The sequence below is a fragment of the Papio anubis genome, chromosome 4 (assembly GCF_008728515.1).
Source record: "Papio anubis isolate 15944 chromosome 4, Panubis1.0, whole genome shotgun sequence".
NCBI lineage: Eukaryota > Metazoa > Chordata > Mammalia > Primates > Cercopithecidae > Papio > Papio anubis.
In genome coordinates, this window is record NC_044979.1 from 177,013,976 (window position 1) to 177,041,282 (window position 27,307).

The following is a 27,307-nucleotide window of genomic DNA, read 5'->3' on the forward strand; positions in this document are numbered from 1 at the left end:
CCGACCTCAGGTGATCCACCCACCTTGGCCTCCCAATGTGTTGGGATTACAGGCGTGAGCCACTGTGCTCAGTCAAATTAAACATTTTCTGGTTGACAATTGGTTGAGTTTGTCTAAAGACCTGGGATCTGTAGAAAGGAAATGCTCAGGTTAAAATAAAAGATTGTGGAGACCAAGGTTCTTGTGAAGTCTTATAGTGGCTGCCCTTAGAGGCAATTGATGACAAATGCTTCCTATTCAGACCTTTATGGGCTCTTAGTTAATCTCTTCAGGATTGGGAGGGCCTGGAAGAAAAAAGATCTGGCTATGTCAATAGAGATTCTTTACAGATGCAAATTTTCTCCCACAAAGGACATCTTTGCAGGACACTTCAAAATATGGCAAAGAAACACATTTCGGGGTAAAATACTTTGATTTTCTTCTTTGTCACATAATGTTATGCCAGAGTTAGATTGGAAAGTCAGTCATGATTTATAGGGTTAAATAAAACCCATCTGACGAAAATGTATGGTTTGTAGGAAATGACTTCCCAGACCCCTTAGACAGGAATTTGGGCAAGATAAAAAATCAGAGTTTAGTCCTTAGTTCACCAAAGATGAAGAGTTTATAATTTAATGTTACCTTTCCTTTTTTAAGTCATCTGAGTTAGATTGTCTGTAAAAATAACTTTACACCACTGGCTATTGGCTCCTTCTCTTCTTAGACCTGGACACAGTTCCCGATGTCTATGGCTGAAATGGTTTAGAAACATGACTTTAAGGTAAGACAGGGACTCCAATGACAGCTACTGAGTCCACTGAAATGCAGGGAGGGGTCCTGGGCTTCTCAGAACCCCACCTGGATTTGGAGAGAACCTCTCTGAGGGGTGCACATCCATGGACAAACTCCTGGGGCGCCTGGGGAGTGGCATCCCCGAGAGGCATCTGTCTTCCTCTCCTGCTGTTGCTAGGAAGCTGTAGGCATCCTGGGGTCTAGGCCCTGCCCCTCTTAATCCAGAAAATAAAGAGGGTGTCCATGCGGTCACCAGGGAAGAAAATCTTGGTCATTTCCTCAGTTTCTTTTCTACCATCAGGGAAAAAAATATCACCTCTTTCATTTGGAAAGACCCTGGAACCTGCCCCTGCTTCTAAACATTTGCATAGTACATGCACCCAGAGCTTAGTGTCCTCCTGGATTTCTGTTTTGTTTTGGTGGGGTTTTTTTGTTTTGTTTTGTTTTGTTTTTGAGACAGAGTCTTGCTCTGTTGGCCAGGCTTCAGTGTAATGGCACTATCTCAGCTCACTACAACCTCCATCTCCCGGGCTCAAGCAGTTCTCCTGCCTCAGCCTCCTGAATAGCTGGAATTACAGGTGTGTGCCACCACATCTGGCTAATTTTTGTATTTTTAGTAGAGACGGGGTTTGGCCATGTTGACCAGGCTTGTCTCGAACTCCTGACCTCAGGTGATCCACCCTCCTCAGCTTCCCAAAGTGCTGGGATTATAGGCATGAGCCACTGCACCTGGCCCTTCCTGAATTTCTTGTGTTACTTAAAAAAAACAAAACAAAACAAAACAAACACACACACACACAGAGGAAAAGAAATGATGTATTCAAGCCCTGTCCTCTGCTTTGTGGCTCTTACACGGATGCTGGGATTGTAAGCTTGAATTTTGGGTCGTAGCCGATTTTCTGACGAAGCTCCCCACTCCTCCCTGAGCCTGCTGCCCCTGCACCGTCCTCACCATGAAGCTTAACAGGGAGAGAATATAGATCCCACCCCAAGGGCAAAGAGTCAGCGGCTCCACATCCAAAAGTCGTAAGCAGTCTTGCATTTATTTCACAAGTTGGTGAAAGCCAATGAGATCTCCCTTTCCGACGGTGCATGGGAACATTGAGAAGCAGCCAGAGGGGTGTCACCTGGCCAGGTGGCTGGATGGCATATGGGGGTGGCTGTGACCAGTTGGAGGGGGCTGCTGGGCATGGTGGGGGTGAGGGGCAGAGGACAGCACCTGAAGGATGCTTGGAGAAGGGATGGGGCACAGAATCCATCAGGGCGCTTCCAGTTCAGTAGCAGGGACTGTGCTGGCTGCTGGGGTGTAAGGCAGTAAGAGAGCAGGGAGAAATGCAGTCAGTGAGCAGGAGGATTTCTGGTAATCAATGGCACAGTTCTTTACTTGGGAGACAGTTTTGTTGGGGATAAAAGCTCCTGGAGTCCAGACTCTATAACCCCCTTGACACCTCTTGATTCCAGGAATTCATTCTGTGCTTGGGACGATTATGTGCTCTGTAAAGAGGGACTGGCTGACCAGTGTGTTCTGCTCAAGTTCGTTACAATCTTGATTTTGACACCAGACAAGTGGTCTTAACCCTTAGAACTGTCATTCCTGAGATGTGTAATCTGGAAAAGTTGCTTAAATTCCCTAAGCCTCGGTTACCTCCTCCGTGAGATCAGACACAGAATGTCTATGCTGTAGGCTGATTGAAAAGATGAACGCCCACGAGGTACCTAAGGCAACAGCATGGTGCTCACTGGATTCTGAAGAAGCACAGCCTCTCCTTCTCATACTTGGGCAGCATCTGACAGTGGTCAAAATTCTTTCACGTGTGTTTTTCAGACCCGGATCAACCCCAAGAGAAAGAGACAAAGAAAAAGGGTTTCTACTTTTAGAGAATCCCCATGATGATAGCTTGACGCAAAACCAAGGGCTGGGAGAGAATGGAACCAGCTGGAGGAATTAAAATGCCAAGGGCCAGGACTTGGGAAAGAAGCCTGTGGCTCGATCCTCAGCATTTCTGTCTGTTTTTTCCCTAAACCTTTGTGGTTTTTTTAGAGACAGAGTCTTGCTCTGTCACCCAGGCTAGATGCAGTGAAACGATCACAGCTCACTGCAGCCTCAAACTCCTGGGCTCAAGTGATCCTCCCACCTCAGCCTCCTGAGTAGCTGGGACTATGGGCATGCACTGCCACACCCAGCTAGGTTTGTGTGTTTGTTTGTTTGTTTGTTTGTTTGTTTGTTTTTGAGATGGAGTCTCGCTCTGTCTCCCAGGCTGGAGTGCAGTGGCACGATCTCAGCTCACTGCAAGGTCCGCCTCCCGTGTTCACGCCATTCTCCTGCCTCAGCCTCCCAAGTAGCTGGGACTACAGGCGCCCATCACCGCGCCTGGCTAATTTTTTGTATTTTTAGTAGAGACAGGGTTTCACTGTGTTAGCCAGGATGGTCTCAATCTCCTGACATTATGATCCGCCCGCCTCAGCCTCCCAAAGTGCTGGGATTACAGGCGTGAGCCACCGTGCCTGGCCCCAGCTAGGTTTTTTAAAAATATTCTTTGTAGAGACAGGGTCTTGCTATGTTGCTCAGGCTGGTCTTGAACTCCTGGGCTCAAACAATCCTCCTGCCTCAGCTTCCCAAAGTGCTGAGATTACAGGTGTGAGCCACTGCACCCAGCCCTGTTTCTTAATTCTAAACTCATTGACCAGATGTGGTAGCTCATGCCTATAACTCCAGCAATTTGGGAGGCCAAGGTGGGTGGATCACTTGAGGTCAGGAGTTCAAAACAAGCCTGGCCAACATGGTGAAACCTCGTCTCTACTAAAAATACAAAAATTAGCCAGGCGTGGTGGCGTATGCCTGTAATCCCAGCTACTCGGGAGGCTGAGACAGGAGAATCACTTGAGCCCAGGATACAGAGGTTGCAGTGAGCTGAGATTGTGACATTGCACTCCAGCCTGGGCGACAGAGACTCTCTCAAAAATAAATAAATAAATAAGTTTTAAACTCATACTTTCACCCATGGCATCGATGATGGAGACATGGAGCCGGACCCCCACCCAGTGATAGCTTGATCTCCATATGGAAAATGCCTTCCCTGTCCTGAAATTCAATAAAGAGAAAATGACAGAAGAACCACATGCACTACTGATTTTACAAATCCTAGAGTAATATAATTTCCTTAAGAAAGATATTATTAGCTGAGTACCATTTTATCAGGAGGAGTTGGGAGGATGAGTGGATTTCATGGCGCCACATCAGCTCTGGTTTTGTGGCAATCAACACAAGACACCCAGAACAGGCCGGGCGCAGTGGCTCACGCTTATAGTCACAGCACTTTGGGAGGCCAAGGCGGGTGGATCACCTGAGGTCAAGAGTTCATGACCAGCCTGACCAACATGGAGAAACCCCATCTCTACTAGGAATACAAAAGAATTAGCCGGGCGTGGTGGTGCATGCCTGTAATCCCAGTTGCTCAGGAGGCTGAGGCAGGAGAATCGCTTGAACCCGGAAAGCGGAGGTTGTGGTGAGCCGAGATTGCGCCATTGCACTCCAGACTGGGTGACAGAGCGAGACTCCGTCTCAAAAAAAAAAAAAAAAAAAAAAAAGACACTCAGAGCAACAGGAGCAAAACCATAGAAGGGAGAGTTTATAGTCAATATTTTTGATATGTAGAACCTGTGATACCTACTATAAAAATTACAATAAATATTCCAATTTAAAATGTTCATCATTCATAATAGGACTGTAATCCAGTAGGTTCGATTTTTAAGCGATGTGTCATAGGTCCAGTATTTTGATAAATGTTTCCTGAATATTCTCTCATTCCATCCTTGGAATAATGCTGGGAGGTGGCATTAGTAACCCTGTTTTCCAGAGGAAGCACAGGGTCTGAGCGTGTTGTTCAATGTTGCCTGGTATTCGGGGGCTGGGCTGGATTTGGAGAGGGGAGGGGGACGGGGCTGTGTTTACCTTCAGTATAGTCGGGCTGGACACTGTGTAGCCAGGGACCATGCAGTCAGGTGGGTAGGGATGCGGAGAAGGCACCAGCCAGGCCAGTGCCACCCTGAGTGGGTGCCAGCAGACTTGTGCCTGGGCATGAACCCTAGGGGCGATCCATCTGCACGCAGACAACCCAGCATGGAGGGAGGGGGGTTCCCAAAACTCCAGCTTTATTTTTGGATCCAGAAGGAAGCACTGGCCAGGGATAAGGTTGTTGGAAGCGCATTCCCTGCATTCCCTGTCCCACGTGGGAGTTGTGTTGGTAGCCAGGGGCAAGCTGAGAAGCTGGGAGAGCTGGCAGGAACAGGGGACCCAGCGAGGAAGTGGAAGGACAGAGATGGAAGTGAGTCCTGACCCGTCCTCTGCCCGCGCCTGCGTGCTGTGCATCCACTGCCCTGGGGGTCGAGGTGATGGCCCCAGGATCCGCTTCTGTCATTCTACCCACTGGGATTGCAGTGATTTGTCCACTTGTTGAAGGAGTCAGCATTTTTCTTTCTGCTACTTTTCTCACTACCTGCATCTGAAAATACTTCTCCTCCCCGGTCAGCCTGAAGTCACCCCAGGGGCTCGGCTTGCTGGTTTTTCCAGTTGGACCAGACGCACCCACGGGAGCTACATCAGCCTCTGGGCCTGGAGGAGAGAATGTTTCCTTAGGCACATCTTGGTTGCCACCAGAAATGCCAGCCTCGCCAGGCATTTATGTGGACTTGTGCACATCCAGGCAGGGACCAGAGCCCAGGATGTTTGCATTCAAGCTCCAGACCCCCAGTTTCGAGCAAGATGGCTGTCTGTCAACCACCGAGCCCTCAGCCTCAGCCTCTACCTCTGTAACGTGGGGATTTGGTGATCTGCCCAGCCAGTGGCCACATGAAATAATAGATCTGAAATGCTTTGAAGAGAGAAGGAAGCACCGAAGCAGTCCACGGCTGGCTGGGTGGGCTGGTTTTTCTCTAGTTTTGGCTCATTCTCTGTGTCAGCACTGGCAAGACGCGCCCACTCAGCACAAACTCTGGGTGCTCAGTGCTGCTGGAGGGAGGATGAGGCATATTTGTAAGAAGCCTACAAGGGGCCTATGCAAGTTTTGTAGAGGATGAAGCTTATACTATGTAGGGGACCTTGCCTAAGAAATAGTATACACGATTATAAATACAAGAGCAGATCCAAAGCAGATCATATTTGTTTAAAGCGAGAAAATAAAATAAAATGGATTACAAATTCTAAAAAGCTAACAGCATCATAATATCACAAATCCACAAACATAATATAATAATTTTATTAATATTCTAATTCCTGTTAAACTACAGCTTTGAGGTGCATGCACTTTGCTTACTTCTTAGGACAGTAATTACAAAAATAGCATTCCTGCTGAGCACTTGGAAGGATACTTCAGCCTTCTCTTGACATGGTAGCTTCTGGCTCTGGAATTCTAACACTCCCTTCTCTACTCCATTTCCCGAAAACTTAAAGTGCTGGGCAACGTAGGGCATACTGTACTTCTGTGGTGGGGAGACACCTGGCCCTGCACCTTGCCACCCAGCAGGCACTGTGTGTGTTACGTGTATTCCTGGAAGCCATTCCCACGGCTCAGAGTTAACCACAAATTACCTGCACATGACTGCCGACAACATAAGAACTACTCACTGGTTCCAACTTCGGTGCACCTCCCACTCCCTTAGCACCACTCTGGTGTGCCTGAGGCCATTGCACTACGGCCAGGACACCCAGAGAGGAGAGAGAGCATGAACAGAAACAGACAGCCGTTCTCAGGATTGCAATGCAAATAGCTTACTCTTGCAATGTTCGCAAAATGCCACGGCCATGCAGCTGTCTCCCAGGACTTCTAGGCTCCAGCTTTCCAGAAAATCTCCTGTTTGAGCTCACAGGAAAATTCTGGAACCATCCTAGCTTCTCTGCAGTGCTTGGGAAGTCTGAACCCATTGTTCCCAAGCCACTGAGACCTGGGTGGGCCCTTTATCTGGACTCCTCCAACCTAGACCCCTGCAAGCCCATCTGTCTCTGCTTCTGCAGGTGAAGCAGGCGGAGGAGACCAAGACCAGTGCAGTCCACCTGCCGTGCACCAGTGCACAGTTCCAACCCTTTTGCTTCCTTTCCGTGCCTTTACTTGTCTGCCATTTCATTTGATTAGTTCAGAAGAGGCACAGGTAACTCATTGCCTTTCTCTCCTTATTAGTGAAGAGACTGCACTTGGTGTTTCTAGTCCAGGAGGGATGGAGGCACCATCCCCGAGTGGACAAAGATAAGTTGGGGGTGAAAGGATCACTGGGGTTCAAACAAGTCAGATCTGATATGAATTCTGGATCCCCAAAGGGAGACATCAAAGAAGCAACTGAGTACCCAACTCTGGAGTTGTGGAGAGGCCCGGGCTGGGAGCAGGAACGTGGGAGTCTTTCCCATGTGGGTGTCAAGACAAGATTTAATGCGGTAGTGCTGGCTGGGATCTCTCAGGAAATGAAGCTGGAGACAAGAGCCTCATGTGGTGCCCTGGGGCACAGCAGAAAGCTCAAGGGGGGACAGGAGGAAAACAAGGTGAAGGGGTGCTTGGGCTAAATTGTGTCCCCCAAAATCCATATGTTGAAGTCCTAACCCCCATACCTCAGAATGTGACCTTATTTGGAAACAGGGTTTTTGTGGAGGTGATCGAGTTCAAATGACGGCATTAGGGTGGGCCTGGTCCAATCTGACTATGTCCTGTAAGACAAGGAGATGAGGACACAGATGCACACAGAGGGATGACCCTGTGAGGACACAGGGAGGAGATGCCGTCTGCAAGCCAAGGAGAGGGGATTCAGAGCAACCAGCCCTGCCAATAATTTCATCTCGGATTTTCAGCCTCCAGGACTTTGAACCAATAAATGCACATTGAAGCTCCTGGCCTGTGGGATTTGTTATTGCCGCCCCATGCAGGTGGGGGCCTGGGAACCTGGGAAAATCGTGCGTCACGGAGTGGGGCCCAGGAGGCCACTACTGCTGGAGGTCAAGTGATGGCAAGGCTGGGAATGTCCCTACTTCCCCATGAGCATTCTGAATTGTTTTCTGATAAAAATGGAACAGGTACGTTTGGACATAGTTTAAAACCTGATACCGTGACTGGTGCTTCATAAATTTGTCTCAAAACACACAGATAGGTAAACTGTATAAAGAGAAAACAAGAAGACACAGACTGGAAAACAGATCTGGTTGTTACCAAGGCATTTAGCATGCGATTTCTCATTTGCTGTGGACACATCGATAAGAGAATTCCTCACTGGGTTTTCTGTCTGCCACCTTGCTAGCAATCAGCCCACTGGGAACATTTTATTAACCCTTTATTAAACTTTTATTCATTTTACTTCCAGTGCCTAGATAAGCACTGTCCAATAGAAATATAATGCAAGCCAGAAAAAAAACCAAACTACCGAAAATCCAGATGGACACCTTTTATGGGGCACAGATGGAACAGAAACGCTTAGCAGCAGCAGCGAGGGACATTGCAGCCACCAGCTGAAGAAGGGCTCCTGCCCCAGGGGTCCTGGGTGGTTTGGGTCTAGGGCTCACGGGGCCCAGAGGGCATCCAGAGAGACAAGGAGTCAGGGTCAGAACTGGGAGTGCAGGTTGAAATAAAAGTGCTGCAGACCTCCCTCCTAAAATGTTTGTAGCAAACTGGTCCCAAGCAGGCCTGGGGACAAGAGGGTGTCTCAGCAGGATGGGAAAAACTGAGATGCTGGGCCAGGGACACTCCACTGACTTCTAGGCAGGGGTTGCGAATGTCACGGTGAGACCTGGTCCTGGACGGAGACCAGCAGGCAGGCGGAGGCAGCCATGGAAATCCACAGAAAGAAAAGAAATTGCGGCCGGGCGCGGTGGCTCAAGCCTGTAATCCCAGCACTTTGGGAGGCCGAGATGGGCGGATCACAAGGTCAGGAGATCAAGACCATCCTGGCTAACATGGTGAAACCCCGTCTCTACTAAAAAATACAAAAATCTAGCCAGGCGAGGTGGCGGGCGCCTGTAGTCCCAGCTACTCGGGAGGCTGAGGCAGGAGAATGGCGTAAACCTGGGAGGCAGAGCTTGCAGTGAGCTGAGATCTGGCCACTGCACTCCAGCCTGGGCGACAGAGGGAGACTCCGTCTCAAAAAAAAAAAAAAAAAAAAAAGAAAAGAAATTGCATAAGGAGATGGCACTCCTCAAATGGGGTGGGGCACCACAACTCCAGAATAAACGCCAATGCAGAGGAAAGATGAGAAAAGCCATCATTAGAACATGCATCTTAGCCGGGCCTGGTGGCTCACACCTGTAATCCCAGCTACTCAGGTGGCTGAGGCAGGAGGATCCCTTGAGCCAAGGGGTTGGAATCCAGCCTAGGCAATATAGTGCTAACCCATCTCAAGTTTTTATTATTGATTTACTTATTGAAATGGAGTCTCGCTCTGTCACCAGGCTGGAATGCAGTGGCATGATCTCGGCTCACTGCAACCTCTGCCTCCTGGGTTTAAGTGATTCTCCTGCCTCAGCCTCCCAAGTAGCCAAGACTACAGGCATGTGTCACCACAACCAGCTAATTTTGTATTTGTAGCAGAGACGGGGTTTCATCATGTTGGCCAGGATGGTCTCCATCTCTTGACCTCATGATCCACCCCCCTCGGCCTCCCAGAGTGCTGGATTACAGGTGTGAGCCACTGTGCCTGCCTAATTATTTATTTTTTTGTAGAAATGAGGTCTCACTATGTTGCCCAGGCTGGTCTCAAACCCTTGGGCTCAAGCAGTCCTCCCACTTCAGCCTCCCAAAGTGCAGGGATTACAGGCATGAGCCACCATGCTTGATTTCAATTAAAAAAAAAAAATAGGCATTCTTTCCAGGAAAATTAATTTTATGGGAAATCTGACATAGACTTTAAAATAGGCATGTGAAGTCCACTCACAGAGATAACTTCTATTTCTCCGTTTGGATTTCATGGTGCCGTGGAGTATCTTTTACGCTTATGAAAGACGATTTGCAATGACTTTTTAAAAAAATTTAGGCCGGGCGCGGTGGCTCAAGCCTGTAATCCCAGCACTTTGGGAGGCTGAGACGGGCGGATCACGAGGTCAGGAGATCGAGACCATCCTGGCTAACACGGTGAAACCCCGTCTCTACTAAAAAATACAAAAAACTAGCCGGGCGCGGTGCCGGGCGCCTGCAGTCCCGGCTACTCGGGAGGCTGAGGCAGGAGAATGGCGTAAACTCGGGAGGCGGAGCTTGCAGTGAGCTGAGATCCGGCCACTGCACTCCAGCCTGGGCGGCAGAGCGAGACTCCGTCTCCAAAAAAAAAAAATTTAATATTTGATTTTTCAACAGCTACAAATTTTAAAACCTGGTTTTTCCTTAGGCTTTTATGTTCAATTCCTCTTTTTCTACTTAGAAATCTGGAGAATTTTGATAATCACTCAGAAAAGGGGCTTTACAGTTTTGTTTATTAAATGTTCTTAAATATTTTGAATTGCATTTATCATTTTTAAATATTTTTAGTTTCATTTTAAGTACTTCAGTTGTCTAACAAAACTTTTTCAAGTACATGTATAATTTTAATAGCATTCATTTATAAATATGGTTATGTTTCAGGAAACAGAAGAGATTTGTTTGGAGCTTGATAACAAAGATCTAAACTAATGCCTCAAAAACATTCTAAATTGCAATCACAAGTCCAATTTGTTATATTCTCAAGTAGTCCAAACTGTCTGAAATATTACAAACATTTTAAACCCCTAATCTACACAGGTTATTCCTTAATTTTTTTCTTTTTTTTTTTTTTTTTTTTTTTTTTTTTTGAGATCTAAGTCTTGGCTCTGTGACCCAGGTTGAAATGCAGCTGATCTCGGCTCACTGCAACCTCCGCCCCTGGATTCAGACACCTCTTCTGCCTCAGCCTTTCCTGAGTAGCTGGGATTGCTGCATGCCCACCACCACGCCCCAGCTAATTTTTGTATTTTTAGTAGAGACGTGGGCACCATGCTGGGCAGGATGGTCTCGATCTCCTGACCTTGTGACCACCCACCTTGGCCTCCCAAACCCACTGGCAAGCGGCACTCTGTTTTTTCATTGCTTTAGTTGGGGATTTGATAAAATTCACCCTTTTGGTACCTGTAGCTTGTACAATTTAGGGGCTCTAAGAAAGAACACATCACTGTAACTAGTGATGTAACTCCAGGGGACTCAGGGACTCCTCATATCCCCGGAACTAGGCCACAATGGCCATTAAAGACACTGTCCTATGAGAAAATCCGTAGACAATTTAACAATGTGGATTAGTCCGATCTTTACTTAAAATATAAAATGTGTTAACTTCATGATACACATTAAAAAGGTCAGATGTCATATGTATATAAATTCCAATTTGCCACATTGTTTTTTTCCCCAAGCTTTCATTGGATGAAACCATTCCATCCTAACTCTCCTTGTCTCTATGACATACAGCCTTCTTGTCCCAGATGTGCCTTTTGAGCTAATCTTTTCCAGAGAACATTACAAGGTCTTCAGTTTCCTCTAATTTCTTTGAGCTCTGCTGACTTCTAAATACTGTTTCTGGAAACTTTTGTGAGTACTATTTTTATAACATTAGAACATTGTTTCTTTTTCATTCCTTTTGTAAGAGAATTTATACAACATAGACAACCTATTGCTCTTAATGTGGTCTTTACCGGATTTTTTTTTTTTTTTTTTTTTTTTTTTTGAGATGGAGTCTCACTCTGTCACCCAGGCTGGAGTGCAGTGGTGCGATCTCGGCTCACTGCAACCTCCAACAAGGCTTATTTTTAACACACTACACCTCTGAATATGAGGCCATACCTCCTGGAATAATTCAATCTGTGTTAAATATCTTTTCTTCTTTATCTACTATTAGTGATTCACCCACCCTGGCCACTCTGGACATTCCCGACAAGCACAGATTGAGGTCAATCCAGGCTACTGTGCCTCCTGGAAAAAGAAACTGGCCTTTGGCAGAAAAGCTATTGATGTTATGTTTCACAATAAAAGCATGAGTTTAAAAAGCAAGTGTAAGAATGCCTTATAAAAGACTTAATGAGAATTTAAGTGGAAAGCAACCTACTAATCTCTTAGAAGGTTATTTTTTTGAGGAGGAAGAATATTTAGGAACATATTCAGTGATTGTGATTGCTGAAGATTTTGAATTTGTTTTTATCATTGGTGTTGTTTTGAGTTGGCTGTGGTTTTCCATTGCTGCTTTCTGCTTTCTGCTTATAAACTACCCTTAATATCAGCCTTAGTATTCTCAATTTGATTTTACTCTTGAGTTAACAAATTGTTAATCAATTTGTGTTATTTGGTTAACTCAAGAATAATATGTTAATAGAACTGTCTAGGATTTTCCTGTAATTAAGCCTGGAGTCTTGTACCGTTCAAGGTCACCTGTGCTACCCAAACTTTCTCTGCCAGATAAACATATGTGGATGCGGCCTAATCCCTACAGGTCTTATTCAGGCATTAAAAATGTGCTGCCTATAAATCTGCACAGATGAAAATATTTGCAAAATTTTCTCACAGTAAGTATATTGAAAGTATCAGATTATTTGTAACTGTATAGAGTGTTGTTCATAATTCAAGTAATATATATAAGTTGATATTCTCTTCTAATGAAAGCATAAATAAGTCATTCATATACATTTCTAGGGAAAGTTGAATATTTCCTTCTCTCCATTTTGTTGTTATCACCAAATTCTTTTTCTGACGCAGTGTGAGCATGGGTAAATATTGGCAGACTTCTAAGTCTTTTGCTCTAATTAAGTTCATTGTGGTCAAGGAAGATTCTGAATTAGTTGATGTCTAAATTCTATCTAGTTTTGATTTTAGGCACTCAGGAGATGTATGCAGTGGGGTGTGTGCAACTGTGCACTCCCATGCACACAAGCTCACACACTCAAGTCACATGTATACATATCAAGCAGGAAGGCACAAGTACGTACAGGTACACATAGACACACACTTTCACACAGGCACCCCTGTCATCCTTTGTTTTCTTTTCAGCAATTCCATTCTCCAGGTCAAGATTCACCCAGGAAGAGTGAGGACACTTCAGTCTCTACTGATGGTAGAAGGGAAGGAAGAGAGAAGGAAAGGTGGTAAAGAATCATTGAAAGTTTCATGTGCTCCATTAAATAATCGTATTTTTGTAGTCAAATAGATTGATCTGAAATGGTTCATGGGATCTCTCATTTCTCTTCTCAGGAAATAAAAAATGACTTAATAATGAAGCCCGAAATAAACTGAGAGGCCTCACACAGTGGCTCACGCCTGTAATCCCAGCACTTTAGAAGGCTGAGGCAGGTAGATCATTTGAGGTCAGGAGTTTGAAACCAGTTTCGCCAACATGGTGAAACCCCATCTTACTAAAAATACAAAAATTAGCTGGGTGTGGTGGCGGGCGCCTATAGTCTCAGGTACTTGGGAGGTTGAGGTGGGAGAATTGCTTGAACGCAGGAGGTGGAGGTTGCAGTGAGCCAAGACTGCGCCATTGCACTCCAGCCTGGGCGACGGGAGTGAGATTCCATCTCAAAACAAACAAACGAACGAACGAACAAACAAACAAACAAACAAACTGCCTGAGAGCCACATTGCACAGAAAGGTTGATCCTCAGCTGGGATCTGACCCACTCTGAGCAATCCCCCGGCCCTCACAATGGTCCTCTGGAGTGTGGTCAGACTTTGACTCATGGACGAAGCAGGTTGGGAGGAGCTGGTCACAGAGCTGTGCCTAACCCAGGCCAGCCGCCTCCCCACTTGGTGTGAATGACACATGATCTCATTCAATCTTTCAAGCAGTGCATTGTCTTTTCGTTCTGGCTCAGGTAAGGGAACTGAGGGCATTTTGGGTCTGGATAATTGTGTTGGGTCTGGAGACTGATGACAGTTTTTAGGGGCCATTACTTTCAAATAACAAATGCCTTCTGAACTGTGAATTTCTGTAGACTTCCAAGCAACACAGCAAAGGAGAATGCACAGCAATCATCCAAATACACTCTCAGGTTCACCACTTCATCTTCTGTCCTCCCAAACTTAGCAGAAATGCTAAGGTCTCCCTAGAGGATGGATCTCAGCTCTAGAGAATCTAAACCAACCATTGAAATTCCAGCTTCCTTGAGAGCAATTGGTCAGAGCCCCCAGGTCTAAGCCAATCAACACAAGGCATTTCCCTGGTAGCTAGGAGTCGGCTCAGAAACGGACAGGAGACCAGTTAAAGCCAATGAAATGTCGGGGAGGTTGACTGGAAGCTGCCGGAAAAAATCCCTTGCTCTGTAAAGGGAAGACGTCTTCCTCTGCCACTGAACGTTACTATGTGTATCCACTATGACGGCTGTGGCCATCTGTCAACCAACCACTTTTAGGATGAAGCTCAGAGACACGAAAATACCTTGACATTTGGTGACCTTTTAAATTAATCAAACTCCCAGTAAAGGGTACATTGAAATTGGGAAAATGTGGGGAAGTTTAATAAAGTGACTGTTTTAAAAGGTGTAGAATGGATAAGAGAAGTACTTACTTGAAGTTAGTGACTGTGGGAGGAGGTGTCCCCATCCTGTTCTCCACCACCAAGTTCTGAAAGGGGGGTTAGGAGGTACCTTCCCAGAACCTGAAGACTGAGAGCCTCATGGATAGGCCTTCTGGGAGGAGACTGCACCAGCCTGGCTGTGGGGCAGGGAGACAGCTGGGGAAATAAATACCCAAACTCACTTTGCTTTCTACTATGATCACCTGCTGATGCTCCCCATTTGCTGAATTCAAATGGAAGTCTGTAAGTTCAGCTTGCTGGGACAGAGAGGGCTGCGGAGGCAACCTGGAAGGACAAGTGCAAGCTAGGCACACAGCCTCTTAGAGCAACCAGACACTGCTGAATTTGCAGTTACATGATGCCATCAGTTGCTTTATTTTAAAGACTTTGAATTGCAATTTCTGTTTCGTGCACTCAAAAGTATCTTAACATGCATGCAGAAAATATTCTACCTACAAAGCCATCCTAAAAATAAAAAATGTTATGGGTTAGGAAGGGAATGGATATGCACAGAAGGGGCAGGCAGAACCCACAGATGTAGAAATGGGCAGAGCCACCAGGATCCCAGCTCCTGAATGGGAAGGGGCACCTGTGGTATGTGCTTCAGGAGCCCGGAGTCAGCCTCTTTAGGAAACAAGGAGTAGGAGTTGGACTTCGCTCCCGGGAGTAAAAGGCCAGGTCGCTTTGATAAGGACTGCTTGTCTGACCTTGGAAGGAAATGAAGTTCGGGATGGAGTTAAACATAGGCCTACCAGCCACGACAGAGAGGTGAGAGAAGAAGGAGAGCTAAACAAACCAAGCAATGGGAGCTTGCAAAAAAGTGTTTCAAAGTCAGGAGAAAAATACACGGCTTGAAAAAATTTACAATAAATGCGACAAATTGGAGAACGCTTCCGAGGAAATCTAAATGATAGACCAATCATCAGAGGGTTTATTTAACTGTGTTCAAAGAGTTAAATAAATGTTCAAAGAGGCGAAAGAAGGGACAACCATAGGAAAAAACAAAAATAGGGTGCTGTGAACAGCTTGAGCAGCTATCAATATGAAGACATGGATAAGATAAATGAGGGATTGGAGATTCTGAAAATAAAAAGCTATAAATATTGAGATAAACAATAAACAAGTAAATGCAGTTAAAGAGAAAAAGAGCAGATTGTACCAAGGAATTAATGCTAACAGGACAGAGAGACAAAGAAGTAAAAACATATGAAAGAGACCAAATAATATGGAAAATAATATAAGACACTCCAACATACATCTAATAGGCGTTCCAGAACTAGAGAATACAGGAAATGGTGGAGGACATATCCAGATTAAAATATCTGACAATTTTCCAAAATTGAAGAAAGACATGATTTTCCAAATAGAAAGATAACATTGAGAAACAAGGAGAATAAATAAAGATAAATCCACAGTCAGATGCAGTGCATTAAAAATGCAGGATATCAAGGAAAAAGAGAAAATCTAAAGGCTACTAGAGCAAAAAAGATTAAAAAAAAAAAGAAACCTACACAAAGCCAGAAAGTTTAGGCTAAGAGCTGACATCCCAACATTAAGAGTGGAAGGTGACTGCTCAGGAGGCTGAGGCAGGAGGATGGTTTGAGCCCCAGGAGTTCAAGTCCAGCCTGGGCAACACAGAGAGACTATGTCTTTAAAAAAAAAAAAAAAAAAAAAGAGGAAGGTGGTGAGTGAAAATATTCAAAAGTCAGAGGAAAATGACTTTCGACCTAAAATTCTGTAAGCCACCAAATTTTTATTAAGATTGAATTCAAAATAAAGACTTCAGACTGAAAAAGACTGAAGAGTTTACCAGACAGACTTTTGATGAAAACGATAAATCAGTAGTTCTCAATCTTGCGTGCCCATTAAAACCACCAGGAACGTTAAAAAAATTCCAATGTCCAGCCCACACCTAGACGCAGGTGGTGATGCGTTTCGATCTTCCCAGGTGATTCCAATGTTCAGCCAGGATTAACGTCACTGCTTCACCTAATTACTCCGGAAGAAGAAAACTGAATTCAAAAGAGGTTACCAAGAGCACCTAAATCAGTCAACTGCCAGTTAACAATGAACTATTATTTGGGGAGGGGATCTTCTGCGTGACAGTTTCATTGCCTGGTGTGAGAGTTTTTGAACAATTTGAATTTCATTTGTCTTATTCTCTCCCAAGTGAGTTTTTCCCATTCATTTTTCAAGTACCTTATGTTTGTTTTGGGGAGAAGGGCCGGTTGGTGGCCTAATGTTATTCACATCAGTGGATTGCAATCTTACTGCACATTAGAAACTCCTGGGAAATTTTTTTTAAACTATTAATGCCTGGGGCTCAGTCCCTGTGGTTCCACTTTAATCTGTAAGCGATGAAGCTCACCGACAGTAGTTCTCAAATCTCTCCAGGGGCAGCTGAGTTTGAGAACCACCGTATTAGTTCTCTGGGTCAAGGACACCAGAAGAAATGAAGAGGAGAAGGGAGCAGTTGTGGAGACCACTTAGAAAGAACAGCACTGAATTCTTTAGAAGGTACAGATTTGGCTCATTTTCACAACTATCTTGGGTAAAGAATCCAGGCATTAAACAAATTATTGTTTTCTGAACAAATTGGCAATATCAAGAGTGTGTTGGTAATTTAGAAAATTGCTTATTTTTATTTCTTCTTGGCTTATTTCTACTATTCACATCTGGAACAGTCAGCTCATTGGAGGGTGTTGGTGGTTCAGAAACCTGATCTCAGCCAAGCTTTTACTGGGGAGGACTTTGGACAAGTCAGTTTATCGTTTGGTGCAGTTACTTCCTTAACTGTTGTGGGGAGACCCAACCAATCTTCTGGGTGTGTGTGTTTTACAATTTGATACCATGCTCTGGGCAAGGCACTGGGTGGTTATTGGATGATAAGGTGATTGCATGGGGCCTCCTTGAAAGCCTGGCGACCTTCATTCAAGCATTTCATTTTAGTTCATTTCAACAAGCATTACCTGGAGCACCTGTTACACATATGCCCTGAAGCCCAGGATGAGTAAGACACCATCCCTGCCCCGAAACTTGAGATCTGTCTTAAATAATTATTCTTGTAACAGGAGTTGCCAATGTGAATGCCTAGGGAACAAGACGGTGATGCCGTAAGTCCAGAAGGCAGTGAACAGGAAAAGGGTTATTTATGTAAGCACAAAAAGCAAGGCGCTCATTAACCCAGCTGTCTAAACAAGGGAATCTCCAAGTCGACTTTCAAGAGACCTTATCACTAAAATAAAAGCTAGCCAACTTTGGAGAAATTAAAGCATTCCCTTCTAGAATCAAACTGCTGCCCAGCCTCTCAGGGTTTTCTACACTTTCATATGCATAAAAACCACTGGCACACTTGGTGTAAAATGCGATTCCCTGGTCCTACCTGCACAGACGCTGCATCAGTGGGTCTGAGGCAGGGCCCGGGCATCTGCATTTTAAATCAGCTCCCAGGAAAATTGTTGCAGGGATGGGTCACACTTCCTTAAACCTTGTGGGTGTGGGCACTTCTCCCTGCAGCTCCTTCCTCTAACAGCTGGGTGTGTCTACTGGGTCCCTGCTGGCCGACCTCCTCTGGGCAAAAGTCACTTCTCTACTGACCTGAAATCTACCACACAGCTCAGTAATGGCTCTGAGAAACAGGGACATCTCATTTATTGTTTCTTTCCTGGAACACCTTTGGTCATCAATGAGCTATCACCATGAGGACTCATCCAGTCTCAAGGCAGGGAGCCTTCCCGGCCACCAGCAGTGGCCCAGGGACCCAGGGAGCAGTATCCTGCTGGCAGGGCCAGGTGACTAGTCCCCTGCAGAGTCTCTAGGTAGGTGGGCTTTAGAGATCCTCTGGTTTGATTCTCTCATTTTACATATGGGGAAACTGAGAAACTGAGGCTTTAGAAAAGGGCATGTGCTTCCCTGGGTCCCAGCACTGAGGTGGAACCGGGCTCCACGCGGGCTTCCTGCTCCCTGCCTCTCCGCTCCAACCTGCTCCAGCCCCTTCATCCTCGCTTTACCAGATTCTGCCACGTTTGGGGGTGTTTGAGGAGCGCCACATTTCGCAGGACTCTCCATCAGCACAGTGTGCCTGTCATGTGTCAACGCTCAAGGCCAGCACACCTGCACCATTGGACATGTGCCTGCAGCCTGGCTCTATGGCCTTAGAGTAGTGTGGAGGGGACCCCGGTTTTCTCCCCACCTGGGGCAGGATCACTTGCCTGACTTGCAGGGGGATGGACGGCTGGTGTGTGCTCTCTCTCTCTCACACACGCACGCGCACAGACACACACATACACACGCACGCACACACACACAGCCCTCACAGATTAAGAGCACCATTGGATTGGTCTGCTCAGGCCAAGATCACAGTCAGAGGAGAGAAAGAAACATGACCCGAGATAGCATCACCATCGACCATGAGGCATCATCACTGCCTCCAAAATAACACCGACAAGGGAGGGCTGGGGACTCAGCTTTGGGGTCACCACCATGGGGGCCAGAATGAGCCTTTGTCACCCGGGTTTGCAAGGTGTGGGGTGGAGGAGCACCGGTGGGCAAAGGCTGCAGTAGGACCACCGAGGAGGCAGTGGCTTGAGCTGCCCAGACACAGAGACACGTGGCAGGCAGCATGTTGAATTTTAACCAGATTTTAACGTAGGCAGTTTTAATTTTTGCCTTAGAAGTAAGAAAATAAACTAAAAAAAAAATGAAAACAAAACAAAGCAAACTACCACTCAACAGAATAGGAGAAATGCCATACGGGGCTTCAGGCTCCACAAATGTGGCCCAGCCCGGCCCCTCCAGCCTCCCGGAGACAGGCAGCTGGCAGGCGGATCCTGGCCTGGAAGGTTCTGGAGGCAGCTCTCATGAAGGAGTCACCTTCTGCCATTGAGTGGCCATGTGGTGCTCCCCAGTGCTTCCCAGCCCTGCGGTCACCCAGGGAAATCCCCAGGCAGGGAGCTGCGGCTGCTGGTCCCCTTTGGCCTGGAGTTTGTCCAGGTTGGGGCAGCACTGGGTGAATGGCCTGGAACCTGAATGTCCAAGGGCCTTGCCCAGCTGTACTTCCTCCTCTCACATGGCCTCTCTAAGGAGTGGATTATGAAGTCACCCTCACTCTGGTCCTTCCACCACTCCAGCTCCTAAAGCGCTGGCTTGGTCAAGCTGCCTCGGAGGGTCACCAGCCATGGGATACGACACCTGCAGGCGGCGGGCACTGCCCTGGAGCCACGCCATTTCACCTGCTCTGACTCTGTCTCACGCTGTCTCCTTCCTCCCCTTCCTGGCCAAACTTCTCAAAATAGCATCTGCTGCTGAAAGCTTCTCACCGCCTCCTCATCTCTAGTGCCCTGTAGCCTGGAGTCCACCTAGAAATCTACAACCACTGCTCTAAGAAGGCCCATGCCCTCACGTTTTCACCCACTGGCCCTGGTGTTCTCACCCTCAGATTTTGGCGGTGCATGCCCGTTCTTCAGATGGGCGCCTTCTTTTGCCTTCTCTTCCGCCGGGACCCTCATTACCCCTCCATGCCCCCAAGTGCACGCACCTGAGAAGTTTCCAGTTCTTTGCTCCGCATCTCCTCCCCCTTGGCACTCTGTGTGCTGGTGTCTGCCCCTTCTGAGGTGTCTGGATGAGCGATGCTCCATCTACCCTCTCTCCTAAGCTCCATCCAACAGCCTTGGGACCAGGAAGTTGGTCCTGCTGGGTCATTTGCAGAGTTGCTGGGGCACCCTGGAGAGAAACAAGATGGCGCAGGGGGCCATCAGCAGCAGCACAGACAAGTCTTCAGGTGACAGTGCTGAACGGGGGTCTCAGGGGAGCTGGAAGAAAAGTCTATCCTTTAGGCCACTTGGCACAGCTCCAACCAGAGGTGGCCTGCCTTCCACCTCCTCTTCTTCATCTTCCCTTTGCTTCTTGACCTGCCTGAAGAAGACCCCTGGGTCTGGACAGCTGGGCCTCTGGCTGCCCCAGCAGGAAGCTCATGGCCCCGGAGTCCTGGGGGTCCAGGCTAGAAGATGTTTACCCTCTAGGTGTCAAGCACCCTAGGCGTGTCCAGGTGGTGGAGGAGGAACTGGCTCTTGAAGGAAGATGTCCTTCCTGTCTCTTCCCTCCCCAGCAATTTCCACTGAGTTCTAGGTGGACGCCAGATGGCAAGAGACAGAGTGCAGGGGAACAGTAAGAAGCTGAAGGTAGCGGATGTGATTTTGAGAAGTTTGACAGGGAAAGGTAGGAAGGAGACCCTACGAGGACTGGAGGGAGCTGTTAGTATGAGAAGGGGGCATGGAGAGATTGAAGGGGACGGGTCCTGGAAGAGCCCAGAGGACAGAGAGTCCGGGAAGTCCTGGGCGTGTCCCCCACAATCCGAGTGAGGGCCATGGAGGGACTGCAGCAGCGGCTCAGGGTTGTATTTAAAATTAGCTGGCAGAGTTCACCGCTGGGCACTGGGATGTCCTGCAAATGGTTCAACATGCCGGACGCAGAGGCTTTTTCACAGAATTGTTTGGAGCCATGTGCCTCTCTCTCTCCTGAAATGGAAGATTAGGGAAAGGTGACAATGCTGAATTTTCTTCTTCTTCTCTAGATATTCTTTCTGCTACATTTGGTGGAGCTTCCAGGAAAAAGTAGATAGTAACTAATATTCTCTTTGATTTCGGACTCGATACATATTTTCAGCTTGAGGATCCTGATCTCTTTGTTTAGTAAAAGGTGGCTGGGCGCAGTGGCTCATGCCTATAATCCCAGCACTTTGGGAGGCCGAGGAGGGCACATTGCCTGAGCTCAGGGGTTTGAGACCAGTCTGGCCAATGTCGTGAAACCTAATCTCTACTAAAAATACAAAAATTAGCTGGGCATCGTGCCAGGTGCCTGTAATCCCAGCTACTTGGGAGGCTGAGGCAGGAGAATCGCTTGAACCCAGGAGGTGGAGGTTTTGGTGAGCTGAGATGGCACCACTGCACCCCAGCCTGGGCAACAGAGTGAGACTCTGTCTCAAAAAAGAAAATAAAATAAAATAATAGTAATAAAGAAAACATGTAAAAATGTGCGCTTAGGCGTAGCTGGGAATGGTTCACGGTTGCCCGTTAGAAAGCAGCAAGGCAGAAAGAAAGGCTTGTGGAGTTTGCAGTCAGATGGACCAGACTGGGTTTGAACTAGGGGTCTGGTCATTATCCACAGGTGACCCCATTGCCTTCATCTCTTTGAGTCTCAGTTTCTTCCTGAAAACTGTTAACCATTCCAGGCCGGGCATGGTGACTCATACCTATATTCTCAGCACTTTGGGAGGCTGTGGCAGAAAGATCACTTGAGCTCAGGCGTTCAAGACCAGCCTGGGCAATATGGTGAAACCCCATCTCTACAAAAATATACAAAAAAATTAGCTGGGCATGGTGGTGCACCAGTAGTCCCAGCTGTTCAGGAGGCTGAGATGGGAGAATCGCCTGAGCCAGGGGAGGTCGAGGCTGCAGTGAGCCTTGATCCTACCACTGCACTCCAGCCTGGGCCACAGAGTGAGACCCTCTCTCAAAATAATAATAATGATTGTTCCAATAGTGCAGGAAATGCCTAGAATCACACTCGCCCCACGTGTAACACCTTCCTGTATTCCCGCTGCGTTTAGCAGATGGTTCGGTTTCTGGTGGTGACCAGCGAGGTTTGTGAGTCATTTGTTCCTGAAAACTAGAGCAAAGCGTTGCTCCCATATGCCTGGTTGTTTCTTTGTTGCTAAATCTTTTTTTGTTGTTTTTGTTTTTCGTTTTTTTTACAGCTTTCTTGTCAACCGACATCTGGAGGCTATTCAGTGCTGCATACACTTCCTGCAGGCTGCCCCTCTGTTCTCTCGCCCTCCTCATCTCACGTGATCGATCACCGGACAAGCTACCTGGATTTCCTAGTGCCCAAGAGTTGCCCTCAATCAACACACAACACGTTCCCATGTAGAATCTTCACCAAGTGTTCATTTTTTCCATTACAGGAAATCTTATTCCCTTCCTGGCCCCAAAACCTTGCGGTAAAGCCCCCTGAAAATCTGGGTCAAATGTCAGTCATGAGACGGCGGGCTTTCTTTTTACAAGACTGGGTGAGTCCCCCGACAAAAAAGTCAAACTGAATTTTATCACATGATATCTACTATAGTCCATCAAGCAATTGTCACTGCATCTTTTTCAGTTATGGTTACCAAAGGTTGTGTTTAAAATTAGCTCACAGAATTCACTGCCGGGCATGGGGATGGCCCACAAATGACGCGAATGACTAAGATTCAGTGTTGTTTAAATTGTGTATGTTCTGGAAAGGGAGTCACTTTGTCTACTTGAACTTGGAATTTATTTACTAATGTTGCAGTGTGATAAAGGTGATCACAATCTAGGCTGGGCACTGTGGCTCATGCCTGTAATCCCAGCACTTTGTGAGACCGATGTGGGAGGATTGCCTGAGCTCAGGAGTTTGAGACCACCCTGGGCAACATGATGAAACACCATCTCTACTAAAATACAAGAAGAAAAAAAAAAAGGCCAGGCATGGTGGCTCACGCCTGTAATCCCAGCACTTTGCGAGGCCGAGGCGGGCGGATCACGAGGTCAGGAGATCGAGACCATCCTGACTAATGCAGTGAAACCTCATCTCTACTAAAAATGAAAAAAATTAGCCAGGCGTGGTGGTGGGTGCCTGTAGTCCCAGCTACTCAGGAGGCTGAGGCAGGAGAATGGCATGAACCAAGGAGGCAGAGCTTGCAGTGAGCTCAGATCATGCTACTGCACTCCAGCCTGGGCGACAGAGCAAGACTCCGTCTCAAAAAAAAAAAAAAAATAGCTGGGCATGGCAGTGCTTACCTGTAGTCCCAGCTACTCAGGAGGCTGAAGCATGAGAATCACTTGAGCCCAGGAGCTGAGATCATGCCACTGCACTTCAACTTGGGCTACAGGGTCTCACACTCCGTCTCAAAAAAAAAAAAAAGCACTCTGGGGGGTTGAGGCAGGTGGATTACCTGAGGTCGTGAGTTCAAGACCAGCCTGAACAATATGGAGAAACTTGGCTCTACTAAAGAAAAAAATTAGCTGGGCATGGTGGTGCATACCTGTAATTCCAGCTACTCAGGAGGCTGAGGCAGGAGAATCGCTTGAACCCGGGTGGCGGAGGTTGCAGTAAGCCAAGATCGTACCATTGCACTCCAGCCTGGCCGACAAGAGCAAAACTCTGTCTCAAAAAAAAGCAAAAGTGATCACAATCTAATGGGAAAATATCAATTTCAGATTGATTTTTAGATTTAAAGAGGGAAGACAGCATGGGGGGCGGGGAAAATGGATGAACTCTGACATCTGAACAAGTCTCCTTCTTGTTAAAACCCAACAGTGGTCTGGAATGAGATAAACCCTCTGCCTTGAGCACATGCCTGGCCTCTCCCAGCTCCCCCCTCGCAGTGCCTCCTGCCTGGGGAACCTGGCACACCTGTTCCTTTTAGCTGCATGCTCTTTCCCCCTCCTTGCCTGGTTAATGCTGCCAAATCCCCCTCAACTCTGGCCTCAAAGCTCTCCTTCCTTGATGAGGCTTTCCCTGACCTCTCTGATGAGCTCACATCCCAGAGTTCATGCTTTTATAGCGCCGCACATCCCTACAGTTGCTCTGGGGGATGAGCTGATGACTGCATGGTACCTCCAGGAGACTTGTCTACCTGCTCCATCCCAGGTGAGCCAGGCGTGGGTTGTAAGTGAAGGCCTTGCCATCCTTAGCGTTTTACAACTCATCTCAGTGAGTTTACATAACTAGCCTGCAGAGGAGGTGCCCCCAGCATCTCATTTTATGGGATGAGGAAATTGAGGCTTACAGAGATTAAATATATTGTCCAAAGGCCAACAGCTGATAAAGCATAGGTTTACCATCAAGCTAAATCTTTTTCAATACTTTCTTAAATCAGATCTGGCTTCGACTGAGTTATCCAGACAATTGTCCCAGACTTGGCTTCCCTAGGGGCACCTTGAGCCCTAATTTGTAATCCAGAGGGCAAAGGGGCCACAGAGTCTTTCTTTCAGGGTGGCTCCTGGAGATGAGGAGCCCAAGAGCTGACTTTCCGTTTCCTCCTCAGTCACCTAGGTGGGATTGGTTGGGGGAGCTAGAGAACAGCAATCAGGTCCCCCCACCACTAGAAAGCCTTGCAGAGGGTAGGGCAATGGGGGACTGCATCCCACTCAGAGGGAAAGCATGGTCTGTGTCCTGCCATAGGAAGGCAGCAGCTGACGACTGGGAAAGGGGAGGGAGTTTCCTTTGCTTCTCCAGCAAAACAGAATGAATGAATTAATTAATGAATAGATGAATGGGTGGATGGATGGATGGATGGTTGGATGGTTGGATGGATGGATGGATGGATGGATGGATGGATGGATGGATGGATGGATAGTTGGATGGATGGATGGATGGATGGATGGATGGATGGATGGATGGATGGATGGATGGTTGGATGGATGGATGGATGGATGGGTTCTATCAGCCTTGCCAGTCATGGCTTGGGTGCCACTTTTAGAGACTAGTCTCCATGTTCACTGGGGCTGTCTCATGAGTTACTACAATCCTTGTCAGTCTTTCATGCTGGAGTGACAGTGAGTGTCAGCTCACCCCTGTCCTGACAGCTAAGACAGTCACATAGAAAGAAGAGTCGCTAGCGACTGAGGGTTTAAAGTGCCAGGAGGAAGCACAAGGGCCCTGCAGACAACCTGTGTTCAGCGTGCAAACTTTTCTCTGTCAACCCTGCCCCAGTTGCAAGTCCCAGAGCAGCAATTTGGAAGAGCAGAGCCATAAAGAGTGGTGCTCCTAGAAGGGACCAAGCCTGGCTTCGAGATCAACTCCTCTGCTGGGGCAGACAGTGGCATGCAGCCGAGGTCCTAGTGCATGGATGTGAGCATGTATGAGAGGTCCTCCTGGGGACCTGGAGGGGCTTCATGAATGCCTGGGATCTGCCCTTCTCTGAGGTCTCTTCCTGGAGGCAGAAGAACACACCTGCAATTTGTCACCCAAGACCAGTCTGCTTCCGTCGGCATTGCCCTCAAGTCCCACTTCCTCATGACGGAGTACCAAAGGCATGGGCCACTCATGCCTTCAGCAATTGTTTGCATCCAGGCACTGTCTGGGCAGCAGGACGTTGCTGTGAGCCCACACGTAGTGCCCTGCCCTCTCCCAACACCTGCCGCGGATGTACTGTGCCCTTGACTTCTCCACGGCTCAGTGGGTGGGTCCAGTCCTTCCAGCCCTCTCCATCGTCCCCACCACAGATTCTGCCTCCTGGCAGAATCTTTGCCTTGCCTGGCAGGCTGTGAGGCTTCGCATAGACGCTGCCACCCACCCACATCCTCCTAATGTGGCTGTAAATTGCCTCAAGCAAAGCTTTAAGAGCACACACCCACATTCATTCTTGGACCTAATCTTTGCTCAGTTGGTCTGGATTTGGGATATGAACTCTTTGATTTCGAACATTCTGGGACCACAAACCAGGTGTAAACGCTGATGACAGCCAAAAAAGCCTGGAACAGGAGGAACATAAAAAACAAGAAGGAGAGCAGAGGGTGGGCTCTCCCAGAGGGAGGGAAATGACAGGAGGCTGGCACCTCCTCCAGGCAAGGACTGGACAGGGTGCTGCATGGATTGTCCAGGTATAGAGCAGAGCCAAAACCTGGGAAAGGACAGGAGGGACCGGAGCCGTTTGAGAGAAGTGGAAGCAGTTTGGCATCACTGGCATTTTCTGGGTGTCTCGAGATGCGATGCAAGCTGACATTCTATTAGACAGCATTTGAATTGTAGCTTAGAGTGTCAGACTATTTTACAATGCTTTAAAATCCTACCTTTGTTTTACAATGTTCCTATAAAGCAGACAGGGAGCACTGTTTTCATTTTATGGACTGAGCCAACCACACAGCCGACTTGCTCCTGGTTGGGCAGAGTTAGAGAATGAGCAGAGATGCAAACTCCGCAACCGCTGCTTCCCAGTGTTGGCAAAGTCCACAGGATGGGTCCTTCCAGCCTGGGGCCTTGGGCTTGTCACCGATTCCTTTCCAGACCCCACCCTCAGGCCCCCTCGTGAGCCGAGATCACGGCATTGCACTCCAGCCTGGGTGGCCAGAGCTAAACTCCATCTCAAAAAAAAAAAAAAAAGTAATAATAATAATAAATAACCACACTGTTCACCTCACAGTTCTTTTAATTGTGGTAATAAACACATGACATAAAATGTACCATTTGAATAATTTTTAGATGCACAGTTTAATAGTGTTAACTCTATTCACACTGTTGCGCTCTCTAGAATTTCTTCATCTTGCAAAACTGAAACTACATTATACACGGACTCTTCATTCCCCCTCTTCCCAGCGCTGACACCCACCTTTCTACTTTCTGTTTCTGTGCATTTGGCTACTTTAGATTCCTCATGGAAGTAGAATCATAACAGTATTTGTTCTCCTGTGACTGGGTTATTTCACTTAGCATCATGCATTCAAGGTTTGTCCGTGCTGCCACATAGGACAGGATTTCCTTCTTTTTTTAAGACTGATTAACATTCTCTTGCATGTGTATGTCACATTTTGTCTATCCATTACACTATGTAATGGATTATTTACATTACACTACTTATTTAGTTTCACACTAGGTTTTGGGTGTTCCTTGTGGATTGGCTAATTTGAACAGTTCTGCAGACTCTAAGGCACAGGGGCTCTCCCTAGTTGTCTGGTACCTGGCTCTGGGGTGATTAGGGCAGGTATATAGCAGCCCCTGAGTGTGAGAGCCTAATCAGCTGCTTACAAAGGAGAACTGACTGGCCTCTGGCCAGGGCCTCAAAACTGGGGCAAGATAGCACTTTAAAAATACACGCATATATGTTATATGAAATATATATCAATGTATTCATGTGTAAAACTCTCACTATAGTCAAGATAATGAACATATCCACCACCCCCAGAAGTTCCTTGTGCCCCTTTGCAATGCCCCCCTGTATTCTCACACCTTCTCATCCCTCATCCACTTCCTGTCTCTGCAGGTGAGTTTACAT

At 47.1% G+C, this 27,307-nt stretch overlaps 1 long non-coding RNA gene and 1 other non-coding gene across 2 annotated transcripts; both read left to right on the top strand.

Annotated features, from left to right (window-relative positions):
* Nucleotides 1–7,948: 7,948 nt before the first annotated feature.
* LOC116274782 lies at nt 7,949–8,069 on the top strand. The gene has a single exon (XR_004183557.1). It is a non-coding gene; the product is annotated as a small nucleolar RNA SNORA32 (small nucleolar RNA).
* A 5,236-nt stretch (nt 8,070–13,305) lies between these two features.
* Nucleotides 13,306–22,726, top strand: LOC116274615. The gene is made up of 3 exons (XR_004183388.1): nt 13,306–13,594; nt 16,690–18,113; nt 22,049–22,726. It is a non-coding gene; the product is annotated as an uncharacterized LOC116274615 (long non-coding RNA).
* The last annotated feature ends 4,581 nt before the right edge of the window (nt 22,727–27,307 follow it).